General features: G+C 46.9%; 1 protein-coding gene across 4 annotated transcripts in view; it reads left to right on the top strand.

Moving 5' to 3' along the window:
- The window catches only part of MAP3K12 (mitogen-activated protein kinase kinase kinase 12), a 171,597-nt gene that overhangs the window by 80,844 nt on the left and 66,375 nt on the right, over window positions 1-24,378 (top strand). Inside the window, exon 1 of one of the 4 annotated variants that reach the window (XM_048488665.1) lies at window positions 15,430-15,485. The exons of 2 other annotated variants lie outside the window; for them this stretch is intronic. The gene's annotated coding sequence lies outside the window, so the exon portion shown is untranslated. Of the gene's footprint in view, window positions 1-15,429; window positions 15,486-15,523; window positions 16,091-24,378 lie in introns of those variants that run through there. One more of the 4 variants, XM_048488663.1, reaches the window with a different exon arrangement.

The raw sequence follows: 24,378 nt of genomic DNA, 5'->3' as shown, positions 1-24,378 counted from the left end.
TGCTAGATTCATTTTCTTTACCTTATTCATAGCCAGCCTTTCTCCCTGAGACGCAAGGCAGATTACATGGTATAAAACAGTGCAGACAAACAGCACATGCCGCGTTATACAGCACAGGCAGCAATATATACAACCAGGGGTGTAGGCCCACAAGGACATATGGGGTCATATGCCCCTAGGCAGCCTCAATTTGATCATGTGGGGTGGAAAATCACCCCCACACCCTTCCTCCTTCCCCGCATGTTGAAGGTGGGCCCAGCTAACTCCCCCAGCCACCACCTCCCCTCCCTCGCTTGCTGCCCAAAGTAATTGGGGCGGTGCAGCAGTGTAAGGATTTGTTGCCATCATGCCCCCCCATGGTCGCCCAGCCCTGCCCGGCAGAGGAGTGCTGAGGCTGGTGGGGAGGAGGCAGAGGCTCCACCAGCTGAAGGAGCAGCCTGACGGGGCCACCGCTGGACACTCCTTGGCCCGGCCCCACCAGGCGGACTCTGGGAATCTCCACCTACCACCCGACTAAGGTGGAAGCGTGGGGCGTGGGGAGAGAGCACAAGGGGTGGAGGGACACCAGGGGTGCAGGGAGAGGGCTCTAGAACAGATGGTGTTGCCCTGAAGCTCATTTTTCCCCTGCTACACCTCTGTATGCAACACATACAGCATGAAATAGGATTCCAAAAATTAGGAGCAATACCAGTATCTAATACGATACGTCAAACAATGCATAGAATGGAATTCCAGAATTATAGCACAATGCAATAAGAATAGGAAAATGCATACAATAAACAGGTATGATATACTAGGAAAAAGTGGCATAAATGTCCTTAAATCCAAACTTTAAAAGATGTAATTGCTCTTTTTTGGGGCACGACATCCGTGCTTAGTTTGGAATCATGCCTGCCTTTTGACAGAACTGAGTACGGATTATTTTATCCCTAGCAGTAAAGCCCGCTGTGGTAAGGAATACAGCGGTCTCAGGGAAGGGGGGAGTTGAGGACAGGCAGGAGACTGGGTGGGCTGATGGTGAGCTTTAAATCCCCTTTAGTCCCCATCCCCGTACCTGTCCCCTTGGCCTGGCACTTCCTGTTCCTTCCCCCAGCAGTGGAGCAGCAGCAGCAGTGGCGTAGGAGGTTAAGAGCTCGTGTATCTAATCTGGAGGAACCGGGTTTGATTCCCTGCTCTGCCGCCTGAGCTGTGGAGGCTTCTCTGGCTTCTCTGGGGAATTCAGATTAGCCTGTGCACTCCCACACACCCCAGCTGGGTGACCTTGGGCTAGTCACAGCTTTCCGGAGCACTCTCAGCCCCACCTACCTCACAGGGTGTTTGTTGTGAGGGGGGAAGGGCAAGGAGATTGTAAGCCCCTTTGAGTCTCCTGCAGGAGAGAAAGGGGGGATATAAATCCAAACTCTTCTTCTTCTTCTTCTTCTTTGCCCCTGGTCTCTCTTTTGCCAGAGAGGGGGCAAGATACCATCAGAGGCCTGGTTGTCTGCTGGGGGGCCTTGGGGGCAAGTTGTGCTTTGAAGTCTATGGCTTTAGGCAGGCCTGGGTCCTCCCACTGTCCTCCCACTGTTCTCCCCATCTCTTGGTGGGGTCCTGAGCCTTCTGGCTGCCTCAGCTGGGGTGGTCTATTTCTACCTGAGCTGCAAAACCTTCAGTCTGCAGGTGGCATTTTACACAGCTGAATGGAAGAATATTCCTTGCACATAGGAAACACAGACATTATTTACTCAGAACATTTTTATTCCACCATTTCTCCAAACAGCTCAGGGTAGCCTATATGTCCTGGAGGCTCAGGCATTTCCAAAGTGTTGGCCATGACCAAATTAATATTGCAGAATAGGAGATCACAAGTTTTTGAAAATGTGGACACAGTTACTTTTGGCTAACAGTCCCCAAGGCAGTACTTGTGAGTGTCATGGCACCTGCCAATGGCTTTCCTTGCGTCCATTTGCTTTTTCAACAAAGGATCTTTCCCCCAAAGCAAAGAGCCTATCATCACTGGAGTTACAGGTGCTTCAGAAGAAGTCTTTCTGTTTACGGAGAGAAATATCTGTCTTTGTCCCAGGAGGATGCTTGGTTGCAGCCTCCCAATGTTTTGTGAATAGCTCCACCCCACATTAAAGCCATTTTGTTACTGATATCAACCCCGTTGGAAGCCATTTTGTAGTGGCACGCACTACCCCCCTTCAAAATTTTAAAAGCACCCATAGTGTCAACAAGATTGGAACCTCTTGCCTAAGAGAAATATACCCAAAATGACACACAAAGGTTTTTAGATTTATATCCCGCTTTTCTCAACTGTAAGGAGCCTCAGAGGGGCTTACAAACTCTTTTCCCTTCCTCTCCCCACCTTGTGAGGCAGCTGGGGCTGAGAGAGTTCTGAGAGAACTGTGACTGGCCTAAAGTCACCCGGCAGGCTTCATGTGGAGAAGCAGGGAATCAAATCCAGTTTCTGCAGACTAGAGTCTACTGCTCTTAACCATTGCGCTATGCTGGCTCTCACATTTTAGGAGGGGGCTGTGGCTAGGTTGTAAAGTATCTGCTTAGAATGCAAAAAATCCCAAATTCAATCCCCAGCATTTCCAGTTGAAGGGATCAGGTGTCAGGTTATGTGGGGAAAAAACCCAAGAGCCCCTGCCAATCTGTATGAACAAGACTGACTTTGATGAACTGATGGTTTGATTCAATATAAAGCCACAGAAGTCCCATGACCTCATGAATCGCCTTTCTTGAAGTTAAAAGGGACTGCTGGCAGGAGGAAGCCTGAGGAAGATTCATGATTCTTGACTGGCCCCGTTTAACCAGGCAGTGGTCCACGCAGCTCCGCTCAAACCCAATTAACCACCTTTGATACAGTGTGTGGCAGAGGCGGAGTGCTCATACATGTGGGGTCACATGTCTCCGGGAGCACGCCAGCTAGTCACGTGGGGGGGCAGAATTGCCCCACACACCCCTTTCCTCGGGCCCACCCCTCCCCTCAGGCCCGCCCTCTTTCAGCAGGCGGAGCCTCCACTGGCTGAAAAAGCAGCTTGGCTGGGCCACCATCAAGCACCCCTCAGGCCTGCCCCGCAGCAGGTTCCCACCGGCTAAGGTGAGTGGGGTTGTCACGAGATCTAGACTGAGGGCTCCAGCCTTGGCTCTACAAATCCAGGTTCTTTTCCAACCAGGCACTCCAACTGCTGAGTTTTTAAAGTCTTTATTTCAAATGATAAAATAAAAAAGATTGTTTTTACATAGGCCGTTTCCGCACGGCCAAATAACAGTGCCCTAGGGACAGAAAAAACACCATCCCTAGGGTGCTGTTTGCACAGGAGGAATTGCTGCATTACAGCAGCACCGTCCTGGCCGCCCCCGAGTGGTGCGAAGGCAACACTTTCAAACATTGCTCGTTGAGCGAGATTTTTGAAAAGCGGCGTCTTCCTGCCGGCGCGGTGCGACCAGCACCGGCGGGAAGACACTGCTTTTCCTGTCCCCTCCACTGACCTTCCTGTCCAGCGCTGCTCTGGAGGGCTGGAGGGATTCGCCCATGCTGCTCTCCGACCCCTGGAGATCAGAAGGCAGTGTGGGCGTCATCCCTCAAACCCTGAAGAGCCGAATACTGAACAGCTTCGAAGGCTTCAGTGAAGGGAGGATGGACTTCCGGAGGCTGACTCTGTGCAGAGCAGCCTCTCTGCGATCAGCACAGATCTTTAAGGGCTGCTCTGCGCTTTACCATCGCACGCGAGCAGTCCCCGAGCAGATGCATTTCCACCACCGTGCAGAAAGGACCATAGTTTTCTCTGCATAGTACACTCTCATAGGATTCCTTTGTTTCAAAACTCAGAGCCATGGCAGGATGCTGGTTCCCTTAGCCTGGCCCAAGGTGGAATCCCTTAGCCTTTGTCTCTCATGGCTCAGGAAAACTCTGTTCGGGCCACGAGGTAATTTAGGCCTTTTGAAGTTTACCCTGGTTCATTTGCATAAGATTTCCGGATCTCTCTCCTGAGATCAAAGCTACTTCTCATGCCTATGTTACCTTCTGAATCTCTCCATCACAGATGCAAGGGAGGCCGCAGGGAGTGGGGGTGGGCAGCTGGAGCAGGTGTTGCCCTGGGGTGCCATCCCCCCCATGCCTCTGGTGTGTGGGCACAACACAAAATTATGCTGGGCTTAGGTCTGAGACCTAAATACAGGGGCGTGAGGGATGACTTGGAGGTGGGGAAGCCAGCAGCTTGCCCGATAAGAGAAAGCGAGAGGGGAAACTGAGGCATAAAGCAAGGAAATTCTGGGGCCTCTGCTGGGGTGGAGCAGGGTAAAGGGATAAAAGCAATGGTGGGGTTTAAATAATTTAACAACCAGTTCCGGTGGTGGGATTCAAATAATTCAACAACTGGTTGTTTACAAGCACCATTTTAACAACCGGTTCTGCCAAAGTGGTGTGAACCTGCTGAATCCCACCAAAGTGCCATCTGCTGGTGGCTGCGTAGGTGGGAAAGGAGGCTAAGGTGGGAGTAAGGTAGGGAATGAGTCATTGCTTACAGCACTGCCTAGGAAAAAGCTGTTCTATTTTGAGTGTGTCCCTTAGCCCCTGGGATCCCTTCCCTGACAGCTTTACAGAGGAGAGGGGAAGAAAAGAGCAAAACCCTAGTATAAAAAGCAACACTGCAACCTTGAGCACCCAGTTCCTATTGAATGAAAGGAACTGATTTCTGTGTCATCCTGCTTAGAGAAGGGCAACAAGGATGATTGAGGGACTGGAGCACCTTCCCTATGAGGAGAGGCTGAAGCGTTTGGGACTCTTTAGTTTGGAGAGGAGGCAGCTGAGGGGGGATATGATTGAAGTCTACAAAATTATGCATGGGGTAGAAAATGTTGACAGAGAGAAATTTTTCTCTCTTTCTCACAATACTAGAACCAGGGGGCATTCATTGAAAATGCTGGGGGGAAGAATTAGGACTAATAAAAGGAAACACTTCTTCATGCAACATGTGATTGGTGTTTGGAATATGCTGCCACAGGAGGTGGTGATGGCCACTAACCTGGATAGCTTTAAAAGGGGCTTGGACAGATTTATGGAGGAGAAGTCGATTTATGGCTACCAATCTTGATCCTTTTTGATCTGAGATTGCAAATGCCTTAACAGACCAGGTGATCGGGAGCAACAGCCGCAGAAGGCCATTGCGTTCACATCCTACATGTGAGCTCCCCAAGGCACCTGGTGGGCCACTGCGAGTAGCAGAGAGCTGGACTAGATGGACTTTGGTCCGATACAGCTGGCTTGTTCTTATGTTCTTATGTTCTTAGAGTTCAGCATGGTACACTGGTTAAGAGCAGAGGACTCTAATCTGGAAAACCGGGTTTGATTCCCCACTCTTCCACATGAAGTTTTCTGGGTGGCCTTGGGCCAGTCACAGCTTTCTCAGAACTCCCTCAGCCCACAAAGAGGCAGACAATTGCAAACAACTTCTGAACATCTTTTGCCTTGAAATCCCTACAGGATCACCATGGATCAGCTGTGATTTAACAGTACTTTTCACCAGTGTCCTCCAGCAGGCTTCATGCGGAGGAGTGGGGAATTGAACCTGGTTCAAGATTAGAGTCTGCCTCTCTTAACCACTACACCAGGCTGGCTCTCTTACCTGGCACATACTCTGGAGAAATCTTAGCATTGTTTAATGAAAAGAGAGAGAGGTTTTTGGTCCTTACCATTTTATGCAATATATCTGCACCTCAGAAGTCAGCACTTCATTAGGATTTATACCAGTGGTGGGATCCAAAAATTTTAGTAACAGGTTCCCATGGTGGTGGGATTCAAACTGTGGCGTAGCCAGGGACGTAAGTATAGATTTTTTTGGGGGGGGGTTCGGGGGTGGGGCCACACTCCACCCGCCCCTAGCGCATGGCCACGCCTCCCCAAGCCCTGCCCCTGGCCCTGGCAGCATTATAAAAGCTTGGCTCTCCCCAGGTCAGGGATGGCAGCCTCCCCTGCCCTCCCCCGCCCCCCCCTCTGGGCAGAGGCATAGAGGGAAAATGGAGCCTGGTGCAAAATCTGAGCCCCGGCCCAGCTGCTGTGATGCTGGAATCCACCCCCAAACAGCATCACTTTCAATGGCATTTAAACTAGAGAGCCCAAATTCTCCTTTTTTAAATCCCGCAGCTTAAAGGGAGAATCTGGGGCCCCTGGTTAAACAACATTGAAAGTGATGCTGTTTTGGGGTGGATTATCCCCCACCCTGAAACAGCATTACTTTCAATGTGGCGTAGTGGTTAAGAGCAGGTGCATTCTAATCTGGAGGAACTGGGTTTCCCTGCTCTGCCACTTATCTATCTATCTATCTATCTATCTATCTATCTATCTATCTATCTATCTATCTATCTATCTATCTATCTATCTATCTATCTATCTATCTATCTATCTATCTATCTATCTATCTATCTATCTATCTATCTATCTATCTATCTATCTATCTATCTATCTATCTATCTATCTATCTATCTATCTATCTATCTATCTATCTATCTATCTATCTATCTATCTATCTATCTATCTATCTATCTATCTATCTATTTATTTATTTATTGGTTAGGTTTATATACCGCCCTCCCCCTTGAACTGTGAAGACTTATCTGGGGAATTCAGATTAGCCTGTGCACTCCCACGCAGGCCAGCTGGGTGGCCTTGGGCTAGTCACAGCTTTTGGGAGCTCTCTCAGCCCCACCCACCTCACAGGGTGTTTGTTGTGAGGGAGCAAGGGCAAGGAGATTGTAAGCCCCTTTCAGTCTCCTACAGGAGAGAAAGGGAGGATATAAATCCAAACTCTTCTTCTTCTTCTAAACTGAGGACCTCAGATTCTCCCTTTAAATCCATGCCGAAGACGGTGGATTTAAAACGAGAATCTGGAAAAATTTTATTTATTTTATTTTATTTATTTTATTTATTTTTTAAGCTTATATACCGCCCCATCCCCAAGGGGCTCTGGGGGCACCAAACTTTCAGGGTATCTTTAGGAGTCTCTCCTAATGATACCACCCAGGTTTGGTGAAGTTTGGTTCAGGGGGTCCAAATTTATGGACCCTCAACAGCGTAGCCCCCATCTCCTATTAGCTCCCATTGAAAACAATGGGGGATGGGGCACTCCCTTTGGGAGTCCATAGCTTTGGACCCCCTGGACCAAACTTCACCAAACCCGGGTAGTAGCATCAGGAGAGTCCCCCAAACAATCCCTGAAAGTTTGGTGCTGCTAGCCCAAACAATGCGTCCCCTGCAGGCCAAAAACCAAAAAAGTACTAAAATGTTTTTAAAACCCACAAACGGGTGGGCGGAGCTTCGGACATGAATGGGGGGGGTTCAAACCCGAGAACCCCCCCCCCTTACCTACGTGCATGGGCGTAGCGCCACTGGGGCTGGGTATGGTGCAACAGGGGCGTGGCCGGGCATTCCGGGGTGGGGCATTCCAAGGTGGGGCTGTAGCAAGGATGCAGCTGCTGCGCCGGTCCTTGGGCGGGAAACGAATGCACACAGGCGCAGTCTGCCACGCATGCCGGTGCACCTCCTGCTAGACTGCTTCAAGTTCTGCACGCTACTGCTGAGAGGGGCGTAACTAAGGCAAAAATCACGCGGCAAAATCACCAATTAGTAACCCCCTCTCGGCACACATAAATAATTAGTAACCTACTCTCGGGAACCTGTGAGAACCTGCTGGATCCCACCTCTGGTTTAATCTTCCATTTTCTTTGTTGATGCTGGCAACTGACGTCTATGAGACAGTTTTCTGTCCATCTCTGTGCTGAAATGCTTGTGCCTATTTGACTGGCAATATACCAGTTTTCTTACAATCGGTCTGGTTGTTTATAAAGCTTTTACATTCTATGGATTTTCATGTTTAAGAAATAGAAGTTATGGTATCATCTTGTTTTCACAACCTTGTCTTCCGCCTTTGTAGTTCCACACTTTGGTTGTTCACATTGTTTTCTAACTCCATAATCCTAGGCCTGTTGTTCATTGTTTATGTTATAGTGTCGGACAGCATTCTTTCATGTTCTGCAGTATGCCTTGAGTGTCACTGGGAATGGCAGACTATAAAATAAATAAGGAAATACAAATTTAAAATGGGTTTTCCTCTACCCACTAGCTTTTGTTGATAGGGCTCACTGATCAGAGGGAATCGGTTTCTTTTTGTCACAGTTTCTACTTCATTGTGAGGATTTATATCTCTGCTGGGGTGAAGCAACTGTAGGCTTCCAAGTTTAAAACAGAACAATGGGCTACGCAGGTTTTTATTCTGATCCTGCCGGACCCCCTGCTCTGCTATGTCTGTAATACCGTTTTTCCCCTTTTCTGCTGTCCATTTTTTACTAAAATTAATTGGCCTGGGGAGGATTTAGTTGCGACGGTTTTTTATCTTTCCTGTTCTGACCCCCTGGGGAAATTAGTGATGCTCCTTCCTGCTTCTTTATTGCCTCACTGCGTTAAAGAAAAACCCTCAGGGCTTTTTTTTTTAATTTTGAAAAAAGCAAGGTTCTAGTCCTCATTAATATAGCAGGAGCTTGTGATCATACCAGTTTTTTTGGTGTGCAGGTCTGTCAGCCTTCATGTGTTTGCATGCCTATGTAGAAAGATACACAGTGGATGGGACCGTGCTGATTTGCCTTTAGTTATCAGACAGTCAGAACACATCACTGGATGCAGAGGCGGAGCTTCCACAGGGACATATGGGGTCATATGCCCCGGGCAGACTGCCGTTAGGTCACGTGGGGGCGGAAAATCACCCCCACCCCTTCTCCTTTCCCCCCTCAGCCTGGCCTGGCCGGGCCGCTGCCGGGCACCCTTTGGCTCTGTCCCTCCAGGCTGCCTGGGACCGCTGCCGCCTAAAGTAAGTGGGGGACGGTGGGGGCGCAGGGAGGGTGCCTGAGGCAGGTGCTGCCCGAGGCACCAGTTTCCCTTGCTACGCCTCTGACTGGATGTCTGATACAGGACTGAAAGAAACAGCTGTCGAGCTAGTGTGGATACCAGTCTCTAGGTACCTGTCATGTTTTGCTCAGGCACACAGGTATTTCTGCAGGAAGCTTTTTCAAATAGTTGAAAGTCAGATGGTTTGGATGCTTCCAAATTGTTGCACAGATGAAGTCTTTCCCCCAGTCTTCGCTGTCTCCTTTCTGTCACCGATACTGATTTTCTGTGTGAAATATGAATCTGGCAAGCTTTGGGCATTTTCTTTTGCAGCAGGGAAATTCCAGCTGTCCCCCCCACCCCGCCCACTTCATTTGTGCTATTTTAATTGGTAAATTGCCAGAGTTCATTTCAGTGCTGAACCTCGAATTTCAGGCCTAGAATGCTTCCATGCCAATGTGAAGAATGGACAAATGTGAGTGTTTTTATTTCTGTAGGTAGCTCAAGGCAGCTCACAACATGCTTTTAAGAAGGTGAAACAATAATTAAAACACACACATAGCAGCAACCAGGCATGTGACTGCACCAATTATCTGCAGGAGTTGGAGAGCTAGAAAAAAATCATTGGGAAGAAATCCATTATGTTTACCATGTGTTAAGCTACATCTTGGTCTTACTGATGTCATGCACCTCAATTCAAATAATGAGGCATTTTTAAGCATCTTTCAAGCAGCACATTCACGGGGCTGGATCCAGTCAGCTTTTTTCTTGGTCTCACTCAATTTCCTTCCTAAATACAATTCCCATCATGGAGATCCCCATGATCTCCAATGCAGGGGAAAGGGGATCCAATCCTCACTATTTCACCAGTGGAAAGTCTGGTTGATCCAACCCAATGCCACACAACCTCATGACACAATACAATTTTAAAATTTCATTCTTAATTTTGCTTCATGTATACTTCAGCTTTCTCCCATGCTGGGGACCCAAATTGGGATATACTGTTCTCCTCTCTTCCATTTTATCCCCACAACAATCCCTGTGAAGTAGGTTAAGCTGAGAACATGTCACTGGCCCATGACCACCTAGCACACTTCCATGACAGGATCTCCTGAATCCTCATCCAAAACTCCAGTCGCTGCACTGCACTGGTGTAAACAATGTAAGCATTACATTAAAAATGGACTGATAACCCCACCTGCAATACAGTGCACTCAACCGCACCTTTGCACAGCAAGTTCCACCCAAACACTTACTGATTGGTTCCCCACCCAGGGACACCACTAAACTTTCCCTTCTCACTAGACACAGTGTGAAACAGACTTTTCTCTGTGATACACCTCTGAAGATGCCAGCCACAGATGCAGGCATAACATTGGAAACAAGATCTACCAGACCACGGCCACACAGCCTGGAAAACCCACCACAACCAATGTAAGCATTATTTGCAGGTTTGCCTTGCAGCTTGTCAGCCAAATATATCCTGGAAGTACCATGTTCTGGGCTTAATTCCCAGACACAGAAAAACCTGATTCTGATCAGGACTTCAGCAACTAGGGCAGTGGTGGCGAACCTATGGCACGGGTGCCAGAGGTGGCACTCAGAGCCCTCTCTGTGGGCACGTGCAAAGTCACCCCCCCCACACACAAATCTAGGCTGGCCTGGGCCGCTGGGCTCGATTATTAGCATTAAACCTCAGACCTAGCTTTGGGGAAGCAGTGTAGGTAACCCTGTTAAGCGCTGTTAAACCCCACTGATTTTCATGCAAAGAAATAGGTAGAAAATGGTGAAATAGGTAGAAAATGTTGACAGAGAGAAATTTTTCTCTCTTCTTCACGCAATGTGTGATTGGTGTTTGGAATATGCTGCCACAGGAGGTGGTGATGGCCACTAACTTGGATAGCTTTAAAAGGGGCTTGGACAGATTTATGGAAGAGAAGTCGATTTATCGCTACCAATCTTGATCCTCCTTGATCTGAGATTGCAAATGCCTTAACAGACCAGGTGATCGGGAGCAACAGCCGCAGAAGGCCATTGCATTCACATCCTACATGTGAGCTCCCCAAGGCACCTGGTGGGCCACTGCGAGTAGCAGAGAGCTGGACTAGATGGACTTTGGTCTGATCCAGCTGGCTTGTTCTTATGTTCTTATGTTCTTAACTAAAGTGCGATCCTTTACCTGGGAGTAAGCTCGGTTGCTGGCAATGGGGCTTGCTTCTGAGTAAACCCTCCTAGGGTTGTGATTCACCCATTGGAAGAGTTGCACGGTTGCTTCAAAGCAAAGCCACAGACTACCACTAAGCTTACTCCCGAGTAATGCATGCCTTGGAGCCAACCATTTTTTCTAAACTAAAACCTCAGTATTCAGGTTAAATTGCCATGTTGGCACTTTGCGATAAATAAGTGGATCTTGGGTTGCAATTTGGGCACTCGGTCTCGAAAAGGTTTGCCATCACTGAACTAGGGAGAGGGGGTGTAAACCTCTCCAATGCTTTTTACTTGAACAAAAAAGAGTCCCAGGAAGATGCTGTTTGTCCAGATGGAGAATCTTGCTTGTGTTGTACTCAGTGTAAGACCCAGTTGGATTTGAAGATGTGGGCTCAGATATGATCAAATGGGGACATACAGGAAGACAATGGGAGAATCGTGTCCAAGTGTAGCATCTCTGTCATAGGAACAAGAATGGAAGGAGTAGGAATGGCAGAATCTACATACCTTTTTTAAAAAATCCAGGTGTTCTGGCAGGACAGGGCAGCTCATAGGACTGCCAAGCTGCGCATTATGGTGGTTAATGCCATGCCTTCCTAGGTATGCTCCCACTGCTACTCTATGGAACTGTGGGAGGAAAATGGGGGAAGGTGGCAAAATCGGCATCACTGAGGGTGTGACATCACAAACCGGAAGTGACATTACAGCATCAGGTGGCATTCTTGAAATTCCCCAGATCTCTATGGTAAAAATCTTGACAACCTTCTTGTTCCTTGCCACCTCCACCTTATTCTCCGAATAACCCCATGAGGTTGGTTAGACCAAGAAAGAGTGACCTGCCCAAGATCACCCAACAAGCTTTATGGCGGAGTGAAGATTTGAACCCGGATCTCCCAAGTTCTCCTGTGGTACATTAATCGCTACATTTTATCTTAAAGAGGATTGCTTTTTCCCTTATAAGAAATTTGGTGGGTTTTTTTTTAATTTAAAAAGGCTTAAGAGCTCATTCCCACAGCTCCTGGCATCGCATTCGTTTTGGCTCTTAAAAGAGTTGTTATGAGGATGACTAAGATAAAGGTTATAAAATACTTTGCACATTAAAAAAGAGTACCATAAATAAAAAGGGCTCGTCACGTCATGTCTGTTAGTTTCATCTGCAGTCTCTATGCTAGTATATAAGTTGCTGTGAGAAAGGGGAGCATAGCTAATTATGGGTACCAACTCCAGGCTTGGAAATTCCTGGATATTTGGAGCAGAGCCTGTAGAAGTGACTTCAATAGGGTATAATGTCACAGAAGCAACCATTTTCTCCAGGAAACTCCAGGAAATCTGGAAATCAGTCATAATTCCTGGAGACCTTATGATAACCCACCTGTGGGGGTCGATAGGATGGGTGCCTGACTGCTAAGTAGTTACTTGCTGAACAGCAGGAGAGATTTTGGCAAATTACAAAGAGCGCTCCTCAAAGCGAAGGACAGAGTCAGGATCGGTTTGGGAAGGGAGGGAAATTCCTTGGAGGAAGAGAGAACGCATGAAGAAATGGGAGGTGCAGACTGTTTTAGAAAGACACAGGCCCAAGTGTGTGTCGAAGACAAAAAGGGAATGTGATGTAGTGGTTAGAGTGTTAGAGTGATGTAGAGGTTAGTGTTGGGCTCAGGCCTGGGAAACCCAGGTTCAAGTCCCCACTCAGCCATGGACTAATAATTTTCCCTCAGCCTAACCTACCTGATGGGGATGTTGTGAGGATACAATGGAGGAGAGGAGAGCTGTTCTTTCTAAGTGAGGTAAAAATGTGACAGATATTGAAATGCTTAGAAGTAGACACCGGCTCTTTATTCTTGCTCACAAGTGGTATCTTTGTACCACGTTTAGTCTATTGGGAGTTATGGTGCCTTGTGGCTACCCTCTGTTCTTAAAGCTGTTCCAGTGTGGGAAACAGTTCAATGGGCCCCATTTCATCAAGCAGTAGTAGAGGTTTGGTTTGGGTACAGTGTTGCCAAGCTCCAGGTGGGGCCTGGAGTTCTGCTTGAATTCAATTGGTCACCCAACTAAGTATCCCCTGGAGAAAATGGCTTCCTTGGAGGGTGGACTCTGTAGCATTATACCCAACTAAGGTACCTACTCTCCCTAAAATCTACCCTTCCCAGGTTCCACTCCCAAATTGCTTGGAATTTCCCAACCCTAATTAGGCAACCCTAATTGACTAACTGTGATTAAATTCACAGTAGTAGCCATAGTAGTATGCCACAGCTTAAAACAACAAGAAGTCCTGAGGCGCCTTAATGGCTGTCAGCGATATTATGGCATCATTAGTAGTGCCCACTTGCTCAGGTACACAGTTTCTCTTGTCGCAAAACTCCTTTATTATTTAAATTTGATTGTTCCTTGTATTTGGTTTATTTAGAGTATTGGATAAGCAGTCTCGCTGTTGGGGAATGGTCTCCAGCATTTCCATATAAAAATGGCTACTGAACGGCAAACGCATGACAGGAGATCACATGACAGGAACAGCCATGGTTGTGGGGAGGAGAGGACTCTCTTCTCCACAGAGGACTGCCCAGAGGACTGACTGACCAGGACCAAGTTAGGACAGGGGAAGAGAAAGAACACAAGGGAGGACTTTGGGGGACATTTCTGGACTTGCTTGTGCTAAAAAGAATCCTCTCAATTGCTGAATGCCCTCGCCTTGCCATTCTGCTTCTCCTCAGTTCCAGGTTGGGAAATTCATGGAGACTGGAAGCAGAGTTTGCAGGAGTGTAGAACTTAGAGAGGGAAGCAAGACCAGCAGATATGTGATGCTATGAGAGTAGCAGTGGCGTAGTGGTTAAGAGCAGGTGCACTCTAATCTGGAGAACCAGGTTTGATTCCCGGCTCTGCCACATGAACTGTGCAGGTTTATCTGGGGAACTAGATTCACCTGTGCACTCCAACACATGCCAGCTGGGTGTCCTTGGGCTAGTCACAGTTCTTTGGAGCTCTCTCAGCCCCACCCACCTCACAGAGTGTTTGTTGGGGGGGAAGGGAAAGGAGTTTGTAAGTCCCTTTGGGTCTCCTTACAGGAAAGAAAGGGGGGACATAAATCCAAACTCTTCTTCTTCCAGACTCTTCTTTATTTATTTTTTATTTTATGTATGTATTAAAAATATTTATACCCCTTTCTATAGTCATATTCAACCTGTTTTACAAAATACAATAAAATAAATATAATTCCCTCTGAAGCTCAAATTTCTTCCAGGGGATGATCTCTGTAGTCTGAAAATTTGTTGTGATTTTAGGAGAACTCCAGCAGCACCTGGAAGTTGGCAACCCTAATCAGTGTGTGAGAAGGAGGTGACTGGCAACTGGTGGGAGTTTGCAGGAGGACACAGGTGGGGTCCTGGCATTGTGTCGCCATGATGCACTTCCAGGAAAAATGGGAAGTGATGCCAGGTCACTCTAGGAATCAGCAAAAAACTTTATGGTATTCCTAGAGTGATGTGACCTTGCTTCTGGGTTTTCTCTGGAAGGGAAATTATGCTGTGCCCTACTCTGACTTTTTCCATGTTAATTTTTAAATAAAAATTCCTGCTCTGAGCAGCGGCAGAAAACAAGGGTGGCTGAAGGGAGGTCTAGAGCCACAGCATAGTGGAATCCCTGGGTGCCCTACAGCTAGCCCACAGACCACAGCATAGGAAGCTAGCCCAAAAGATCCATTTGTGTAAGGGGGCAATTTTTACCAGTTTCCCCCTCCAGCAGCAATCCTCCAGTTCTGTGCTCTGTCTGCTTTTGAGAGTCTCTCAGAAGCAGCATTTTAGGCTGCCCTGGGAAGAAGGCAAGACAATAGAAGCTTTAGACATTGTCCACCCCATAACTTCACCAGGCCCCTCTACAGTGTTGCCCTGCGACCCGTGAAAACGCAAGACCTCTTTCCTGTGCTCTGCCTCCCTTTTGGCAACACTGGGAGTCCTCTCTGTTGAAAAATGAGAAGGTTTTCCTCTCAGGCTTTGCATGGCGTTGTGCTCCCCCCCTCCCCCCACCCCGCACTTCTACAGAAAATGACAGTGAGAAGACAGATTCCCCAGACAAGTGTGTGTGTCGGGGGGGGGTGGGGGGGGAGGTCTGTTCTCCCAGGCTTTCTGCTGCCTGGGACCCCAAGCCAGGCGTGCTGGAGCTGTCCGCGTGGCTTCACCTTGCCTCCCGCATTCCACTGCGATGACATCAACAGCTGAGCCATGGAGCTACCTGCAGCAGAGGCAGAGCCGCCAAGGCAGCCCATTGGCTAGAGCCCAGTTGCGCGAGGAGGGGAAGGAGTGGAAAGATTAACTGGAGAGAAGGTGGGGGGAGAGGAGGAGGAGGAAGGAGAGAAAGGGAGAGAGGAGTTGGAAGAGGCAGGCAGAGAGAGGAGCTCAGACTGCAGCAGGCGACTGGCACATGGGTAGGAGCGGCCACCAGGCAGGAGGGGGGCGTGTAGGTGGGTGGGCATTTGGAAAGGTAAATAGCTCAGTGGGTTGTTCCAGGTAAGGGTGCAGATCTAGGAGGGAGAGGGAAAGCATGAGAGGGAGAGATGGCGTGCTTGTCAGGGAGATGGATTCTCCATCATATGTAGTTCAGGCTTCTGGACTCAGGCATGCTTTGTTAAAAGTTAAGTCCCACAGTGTTTCAGTGAGTAAAATGTGCCCAGGAGGGCAAGTTGTAATTGGGTTGCTAGCTAGCCAAAGGTGGGCAAATAGACAGTGTTAGCATCAGGTTGCTGAGGAAAATGGAGTAGGTAGCTAGTTCTTCCTAGAGAGACTGGTTTGGGGGTGGGGGGTGTCAGTGAAGTTCTCTCCCTGACTATGATTATGTTGGAGGGGGAAATAAACACAAGCACATGGCTCTGTCGTGTTAGCTCAGGGGAGAGCTCACAGGGGGGATTTTTCTGAGAGTGGTCAAAAAGTAAACAGAAATTGGGACTGGCAAGGATTACAAGTGAGATTTCCGACACCTGAGGACCACATCTGGGGATAACCCAAGGGCTGGATTGCCTGAAAAAAGACACAGGTGAGCAGAGCGCTCCTGTTTTTTGCAGAAGAGACAAACTGAGGACTTGGGGGCAGTGTTACCTAGGTTTACTTTTCCCACCAAGTGTTGTGGAAAGGTTCCCAGATACTTTGAGCTATTTAAACCCAAAACTGGGGACCTGGTGTCCAGTTGATTTGGGGGAGGGGAGAGAACTCTGACTTCTAATTTGGAGAAAGTGTCTCTGGTCATGGAGGATTAGTAATTGGCTTGATGGGAACTAAGGGTATCCTGGTATGGGGGGGATGGGGAGAGGCTCTCAGCTAAGTTCAGTTGTGTCCTACCAAGGAAAGAAAACAGTGCAGGATGGAGGGTTTCTGAACAGGGTTGTGCCATTTGGGAGTGGCCCTAGAGATAAGTATAAGCTTTGGACCACCATGGAGGTACTGGAAGCTGCTGAAATTCGTTTAAATTGATAATGGGAGAGATTAAATTTGAGACTCTCTGACTTTAAAACATGTGCTCTACATATGTAGGTAAGGACTGGAGACCACTATTGAAAACAGGGATTGGCAGCTGTCAGTCCCTGGGCCAAATCCATCCACAGAATCTTGTAGTGCCCTCCCACAAATGAAGAGGAAGAAGAGGTACAGAGTAGGAAGAAGAGGGTACAGTATCTATGACCTGAAAGCAGACCATGCAGGGGATTTGGCATGAAAATTTGGGGCATCCTCACATCCCCTGTATCAAAAATGGGGAAAACTGGAATGCATATAGACTTTCTTTTAAAAAAACTTTATTCAAATGTTTGCAGGAAAAGAATACAATAATATCATATTTCTTTCCTTATTTCTTGTGTGATGATAGTACATTTAGCTAAACTTATCTAACCAGTTTCAACATTATCACCAGTTTCATCTTGTTCAGTCTATAACTTCTGACTTTTTGTTACAGTGACTTTATAAAACAAAATAGAGTTTTCCTTCCCGAAATCTTTACTTATATCTTTTAATTATGTATCAAGTTTACAAACTTTGTATCCCTCTGATTATTTTTCTATATTTAATTCTATGTTTTTTCCCTTTAAAAATCTGACAATCTCTTTTCTATTATGAAATCCCAAGTTAACATATTTAATCCAGAGTTCTCGTCCTTTCCTAAAATTGTATTGTCGAAGGCTTTCGTGGCCGGATTCAACTGGTTCTGGTGGGTTTTCCGGGCTGTGTGGCCGTGGTCTGGTGGATCTTGTTCCTAACATTTCGCCTGCATCTGTGGCTGGCATCTTCAGAGGTGTATCACAGAGGGAAGTCTGTTACACACTGTGTCCTAGGACACAGTGTTACACTGTGATACACCTCTGAAGATGCCAGCCACAGATGCAGGCAAAACGTTAGGAACAAGATCCACCAGACCACGGCCACAGAGCCTGGAAAAGCCACCAGAACCAGTTTCCTAAAATTGTTCATAGGTTTACCCAAAACCATTCTCAACAATTTGGCCATTTTTCACTGTTCCCATTACTTTTACTTGCCATTATTTTATCTCAGGTATATTTGTATAGACTTCTATCATATCTTGAGGGATGAGGCCCCTGTGAATCCACGCTCACAGATATACAAGCTTATGAGATGAATGAGGCCTTGCAGTAACTGGTACTTCCTTTTGGCAGGAGAAACTGTCCATGCAGTGTGCTCATTGGCTGGCCCTTGTGACAATAATCTCCTACCCAAACAATGGCATGCCATTAAAAAACAACCACAACAACTAAGCATTCCAATGGATACAGTTGAATACCTAGAAAATAGAGGGGGGGTTTAAAGAAAAGGAAAGGGAACAAAAATCCATCCTGGATATCAGAACGAAGTCCATGTGTCATATAAAGGAGCCACAGTAGAAAGGAAACAGTGACCCTCTCAACAGAAAACTTGTGCTTACTCTGTAGGAGAGGGGTACATCGTACCACATTGCTGGACAGGGAAAGGGAGAAGTTCTGTATCATTAGCCAGAACATTTAGCCTAGTAGTTGTTATTTGTTATTTACTCGCCCCTCTTGTTATTGTATTTTATGTTGATGTTGTACACCGCCCAGAGCCCTCCGGAGATGGGGCGGTATACCAAATTGAATTAATAATGATGATGATGATGATGATGATGATGATGATGATGATGATGATGATGATGATGATAATAATAATAATAATAATAATAATAATAATAATAATAGGGAGCAGCAGTGGCGTAGTGATTAAGAGCAGGTGTACTCTAACCTGGAGGAACGGTGTTTGATTCCCCGCTCTGCCGCCTGAGCTGTGGAGGCTTATCTGGGGAATTCAGATTAGCCTGTACTCTCCAACACACACCAGCGCTGGGTGACCTTGGGCTAGTCACAGTTCTTCTGAGCTCTCTCATCCCCTCCTACCTCACAGGGTGTTTGTTGTGAAGGGGGAAGGGAAAGGAGTTTGTAAGCCCCTTTGAGTCTCCTATAGAAGAGAAGGGGGGATATAAATCCAACTCTTCTTCTTCTAGTATGTTCTACCATGGCTGGCTGTAGCTCTCCAGGATCTCAAGTAGAAATCAGTCCTTGTTCTGATACTGGACATACTCGGTTTCTTGAGTTTTGGCTATGGTCCTCCTTCATGCATCACATATGGGGGAAAAACCAGGCAGAAAAGTGTTTTCTGTGGCTGATCTGCAAACAGAATTCCCATTTGGAAATGTTTAGATACGTCTTACATGGACAGAGTTTTGATGAGCATTTTATGCCTACGATTTTTAAAAGGTTTTGTTATTCATATTTGGGATGGAGCAAGTTTCTGATCTGAGTGAATGAGTGCAGGGATTCATTTACATGGATGGAGAAATGGGCCTGGATCATGACATGGAGGAGGTTGGCGTGAGGGTGATTAGCAAAGGGAGTCTTGCACCCTTTCCTCAGCCCATCCAGCCTAGTTCCTCAACTGACTGGAAACCCATCGAGCCCCAACAGGGTGTAGGTGCTTAGCTGTGTTTCTTGCAGTCAGCACCGACTGTGCTAGTAGAGGACATCTCACGTTTGTCAAGTCATTTTGGCACGGCGGGAATCACTTGGAGTCAGGTAGAGCTGTGTGGTTTCCGGGCTGGTGGAAGCAGTGTTCTAGCAGCATTCTACGACTGCAAACCTGGCAGTTCGGCTATCTGTCTACAAGGAAGGGCTCCTCTTAATAGTAATACAGATCATTTCAAAGGATAGCCCTGTTGGTCTACAGTAAAACAGCAGTGGTATCTGATGTAGGGACAAGGGGCGCACCCCTTGTCCCTAAAAGCGCTCCATTCTTCTGGTTGGTCACATGGGGGGGGTGCAAAATCCCAGCCCCCTCCACATGACCACAGGGAAGTCCTGCTGCCTCCTCTGGATTTTCACATGTATGCCTCGACTCCATCCATGTGGCGGTGGGAGCCAACATGGGCAGGAGGTCAGAGGCGTTTCGAAGACCATGCGAGACAGCAGGATCTTCTCTGCCATTCCAAGCTTCCTCCAACCCCACTCCCATGTAGCCTTGAACTCCCCCCTCCTTCCCACACTCCTGCTCTGGCCGGCTGGATTCCCAGCCGGCAGCCGGCAGTCTCTTCTGACTTCCCCTCTGGGCAGTCCCAGCCTCGGAGACCTGTTTTTATAAGCACTGAGGCCGGGGGTGGGGCTTGGGGAGCAGGAAGTCCCACACCTTCCTGCTCCCCAAGTTCCACCCCTGGCCTAAGTGCTTATAAAAGCAGGTCTCTGAGGCCAGGACTGCAGTCTCTTCTGCTGGCTGCTGGCTTGGAGCCCAGCTGGCAGGGGGACTGCTGGCTGCTGGCTTGGAGCCCAGCTGGCAGGGGGAGTCTGGGGGGGGGAGTTGGGCACCCTAGACCTTGCCCATGTCTATGGGGACACGGGCGGGGTCAAGGGCACCAGCAGTGGAGGGGCAGAGCTGGGGTGGTAGGGGGGCAGAGCCTGAGGGGCATCCCGGAGACAATTTGTCTCTGGGCGCCATTTACCCCCAGTACGCCTCTGTAAAACAGTTAGATTTGAGTCCAGTAGCACCTTTGAGAACAACAAGCTTATAGTCTGAAACTCCTGTTGGTCTCAAAAGTGCTACTGACTCAGTCTAAATCAGGGGTCTGCAACCTGTGGCTTTCCAGATGTTCATAGACTACAATTCCCATCAGCCCCTGCCAGCATGACCAATTGGCTGGTGGGAATTGTAGTCCATGAACATCTGGAGAGCCACAAGTTGCAGATCCCTGATCTAAATGTTTTAGAAGTACTAATGGTGAATCAGAGATAATCAAAGAAGCAGGGGACTCTGAAGAGCAGCAAAAACAAAAGACCCCCCTGGTCTCCTGGATTGTAGACCTCTGTCTTGGTCTGATTGATAATCTGTTCTCTTTGCTCTCTTCATCCATCTACCCTTCTGTGCTCCAATGACCTCTCTTGCTGTCCCTTTATCCTGCCCTGTGTTACAGCAATCCATCCTTAATACAGCTCTTATTGTGGTATTTCTCACCAGGGACTCGAGCAGGGGGCGGGGCAGAGTTCCAAGAACTTCTCAGGGTTTTGAGTGTATCGCCAAATTTTTTTCTACTTAGCCAAATAGTGTCCTGGGCACAGAAAATCCTCTTGGCAGTCCTGAATTCCACCATCCATTCTCCAGACCTGCTGTCTTTCTCTGTGTGTGTCAGAATACCACCTAATTCTCTGAGAATTAGACGCATCCATCTGTTTATAGTCTCTTGCCTACAGTCTGCTGTTCTTTCTCGATCCACAATGCCATTCTCTCCTCCCATCTCCTCTGTTTCGCTTTTCTGTTTTTCTCACAGCATCTGATGCCCAACTCACCACAATTGCAAATTCTGGAGTCCCTCATAAAGAGTGGGATGGAAGGAGAGGAGAGACAGCCTGAACTTGGCATACATAAGTGGCTGATTAAAAGCAAGAGGCCATGACTGTACTCGGGCACATGAGTCTACTTGAAGTGGAAAATGACAACTCTCCTCCCTTGCAGCTTGCTGATCCCATTGCTGAGAGTTAGAATAAAAACTAGGAGTTCTGTCCAGGCCTGGTCCACCCGTTTTGGCTCTCTTAAAGAAAGTAGTGGAATGTGGACAGACTGAAGCTAGTCAAAGCAGTAGCATCATTTGATAAGCTCCATCAACTAAGAGAGACCCAGGTGGGCACAGGGCTTCATTTGCGTATATTCACTAGCCTCTCTGGCAGTGTGTTATACAGGCATGCTGTAAATGCTTTCAAGTGCATGTGTATATGCCTGTGGTAAGTGAGAGAGAGATCGTGTGCTGAGGAACCATTCCACAAAGACCAGGAACAGATTAGTTTACAAAGAGATGCTATTTTGATGTGCTGGCACAGCCAGAAGCTTGGGTCAGGTGCCAGCTTTCTGGTATGACTGATACAAATCCAAGCGGTTGTGCCACCTGCTCTCCACACCACCCAGGGATGCGCCCCTCCCTCTGATTTGTGCGCTGCCAGCAGAATTGTGGCAGTGGCCTCTCATGTACACATCGTCGCTTGTAGACTCTGCCAGAGATTTATGGAGAGAACATGCAAGGCATCTCACCTGAATCAGTTTACCTGGCTTTGCCATAGACTCCTCATCTGATCTTGGACAAGTTGTGGAGGCTTACTGGTCTTCCATTCCCCCGTGATGGGATAATAACCCAGGCTCTGTGGCTCAGGACAGTAGGACACTGAGGATAAATCAATTAAAAGCCATGACTCACTCTGACCCTAAGGGAATGAAGGGCGGTATAAGATTATTAAAGAGAGAATGAGAGAATCTTGCCTAGTACTTACAAGCAATGAACGAATCATAAGAGAGTTCTACACATGGCTGTAGAACTGAAAGTCTGAGCTGTGCTAGTTGTCAGTATATCATCTGTGCTAGTTGTCAGTACATCATCTTCATATTTGAATAACTGATGGTGTCAAAAGCTCTTAAATCCCATTTATTTCAATGAGAAAGGTAAATTTAAAGCGGGGGTCTCCTCAAGTCAGCGTGGTATAGTGATTAAGAGCAGGGGCACTCTGATCTGGAGAACTGGATTTGATTCCCCGCTCTGCCACTTGAGCTGTGGAGGCTTATCTGGGGAACTAGATTCGCTTGTGTACTCCAACACATGCCAGCTGAGTGACCTTGGGCTAGTCACAGTTCTTTGGAGCTCTGTCAGCCCCACCCACCTCACAGGGTGTTTGTTGTGAGTGGGGGAAGGGAAAGGAGTTTACAAGCCCCTTTGAGTCTCCATAAAGGAGAGAAAGGGGGGATATAAATCCAACTCTTCTTCTTCAATTGCAGTGCCGCATATGCTCTAGGAGGGTAATAATGCTGAGCAACCTTACAAGGCTGTTGTGAGACTACCAAAATAAAATTGGAGAAACACTCTGAATTTTCTGGAATGCTAAATAAGGTTGCAGCTCCAGAGTAATGATTTTCCATGTAGCTCCTTTCTGCTGCTGTGAATTTAGGGACTGTCATAGTGGCAATGTGCATAGTGGCAATGTGCATAGTGGTTCATGCTGTGGCTTCCTCTGTGTTGTCCTTGACCAAGCGCCCTTCCAGATTCCATTGCCCCTCAACACCAGAAGGCTTTTATTTTTTAAAAAAATCCAGTAATTGCTATAGCATTATAACACAATAGCAATATTACAATCATGTGTGACTACAGCAACATCACTTTGGAAACCTTTATTAAAAGGAGAATCATCAAATAAAATTAGACAGGATAAGAAAACTAGGAGGAATGTCCGAAATATACACAAATACGGTGAACAGAAAGGAGAACCCAAAAGATTCATTCAGAGTATTAATCAGGAAATTGGCCACCATTTCAAGTGACATAGGATCCTGATTGTTCAGAAGGTAATTCAATTTGGAGTTAAGAGAACAAGGGCCTGCCATTGTCGGGACCTTAAGAAAAAAGTTGGGTCTAAATTCTGTGAATTTCAGGCAGACAAACAAAGTGTGCTTGAGTGACTCTTCAAAAGTTTGACGGTAAGTACAAACGCGCTTCTGGTGTAGAGTTTTCGTAAATCTCCCTAAACTACAGCAATATGTATATAAAGTTATAACACTATAGCAGTGTAGCAGTTTCTTTTTAAACCTGACAAATCCCTCTGGTTGCTTGTATGGACAAGGGAAGGTGGCTGAATAGGTCTGAAGCAATGGAAATGGTACCCATGTGGGGAGGACCTGCCAAAACGTGCATCTTCCCATCCACGCAGTGTGCAAGAGTGTACTAGTTTGTGATCTTGCAGAAGAGATCATGTCACGCCAGCAAGAGAAAACCTTGAGAACAGAGTTTTAGGGAATAATATGGTAAATATGCTCCAAAGACACCTTCTCTACTTTGGAGGCCAAATGGTAGCAAAACCTCTATGTGGAAGTAGCCTAAATGCTAATACTGTTGTTATTCCCTCCCCTCTCCATATCATTCAAAAGTACTTTAGCTGAATTAAGTTCATTGTGGTTCTGCAACAGTTCCCCTAAACTGAACAGAAACAATAGCATGACAGGGGGTTGGACTTGATGGCCCTCGTGGTCTCTTCCAACTCTATGTTTCTATTATTTGAAAGTAGAGTCATTCTCTCTAGACCAGGGGTAGGGAACCTGCGGCTCTCCAGATGTTCAGGAACTACAATTCCCATCAGCCTCTGTCAGCATGGCCAATTGGCCATGCTGGTAGGGGCTGATGGGAATTAGTTCATTCGACTTATAGATACAAATTATAGAATCATGTAATTTTCAATCTGATGTGATTTCAGGTTCTGTTTAATTCAACAAGTTTCCTACTTTTGTGCCAAGACACCTTGCCTATATCATCTCTCCCCAAAAGAGTGATTTTAGTAACCCTGATCTTTCCTTTACTACAGTTAAGAAGAATATAAACACTAGATTCCTTCTGTCTGATAAAGAGCGCTATCTGTTCTAAAAAATTTCCATTCTTCTCCATCTGCAATTGAGCTTAATTTTCAAGAAGGAATAGTTGGTACAATGTGAGAGGTTGTTTTTTTTAACAAAAACTAATTAATAACCCATTCTGTATTCTCTCTCTGAGAGCTGAGCTATTTTTCTTTCTAATAAGAATTTTTTTTCAACTTGTCATCCTTTACATGTTTGTTGCAATAAATCATATTACCTTAGCTATAAAGTACCTTAAAATAACATGTTCATATGGTCTGCCTAAGAAACTGAGAATTAATTTCATTCATTTTTAATACATACACTATAGCTAAGGCAATCAATTTTGTTGGGACAAAAAATATGAAGGAATGCAAATGTTCTGAGCATTTAAAAGGGAAAAAG

This window comes from Sphaerodactylus townsendi, linkage group LG03 (genome assembly GCF_021028975.2).
Source record: "Sphaerodactylus townsendi isolate TG3544 linkage group LG03, MPM_Stown_v2.3, whole genome shotgun sequence".
In the NCBI taxonomy this organism is placed as follows: Eukaryota; Metazoa; Chordata; class Lepidosauria; order Squamata; family Sphaerodactylidae; genus Sphaerodactylus; species Sphaerodactylus townsendi.
Note: the sequence above shows the minus strand (reverse complement) of the source record. Positions and strands in the feature narration are given on the sequence as shown.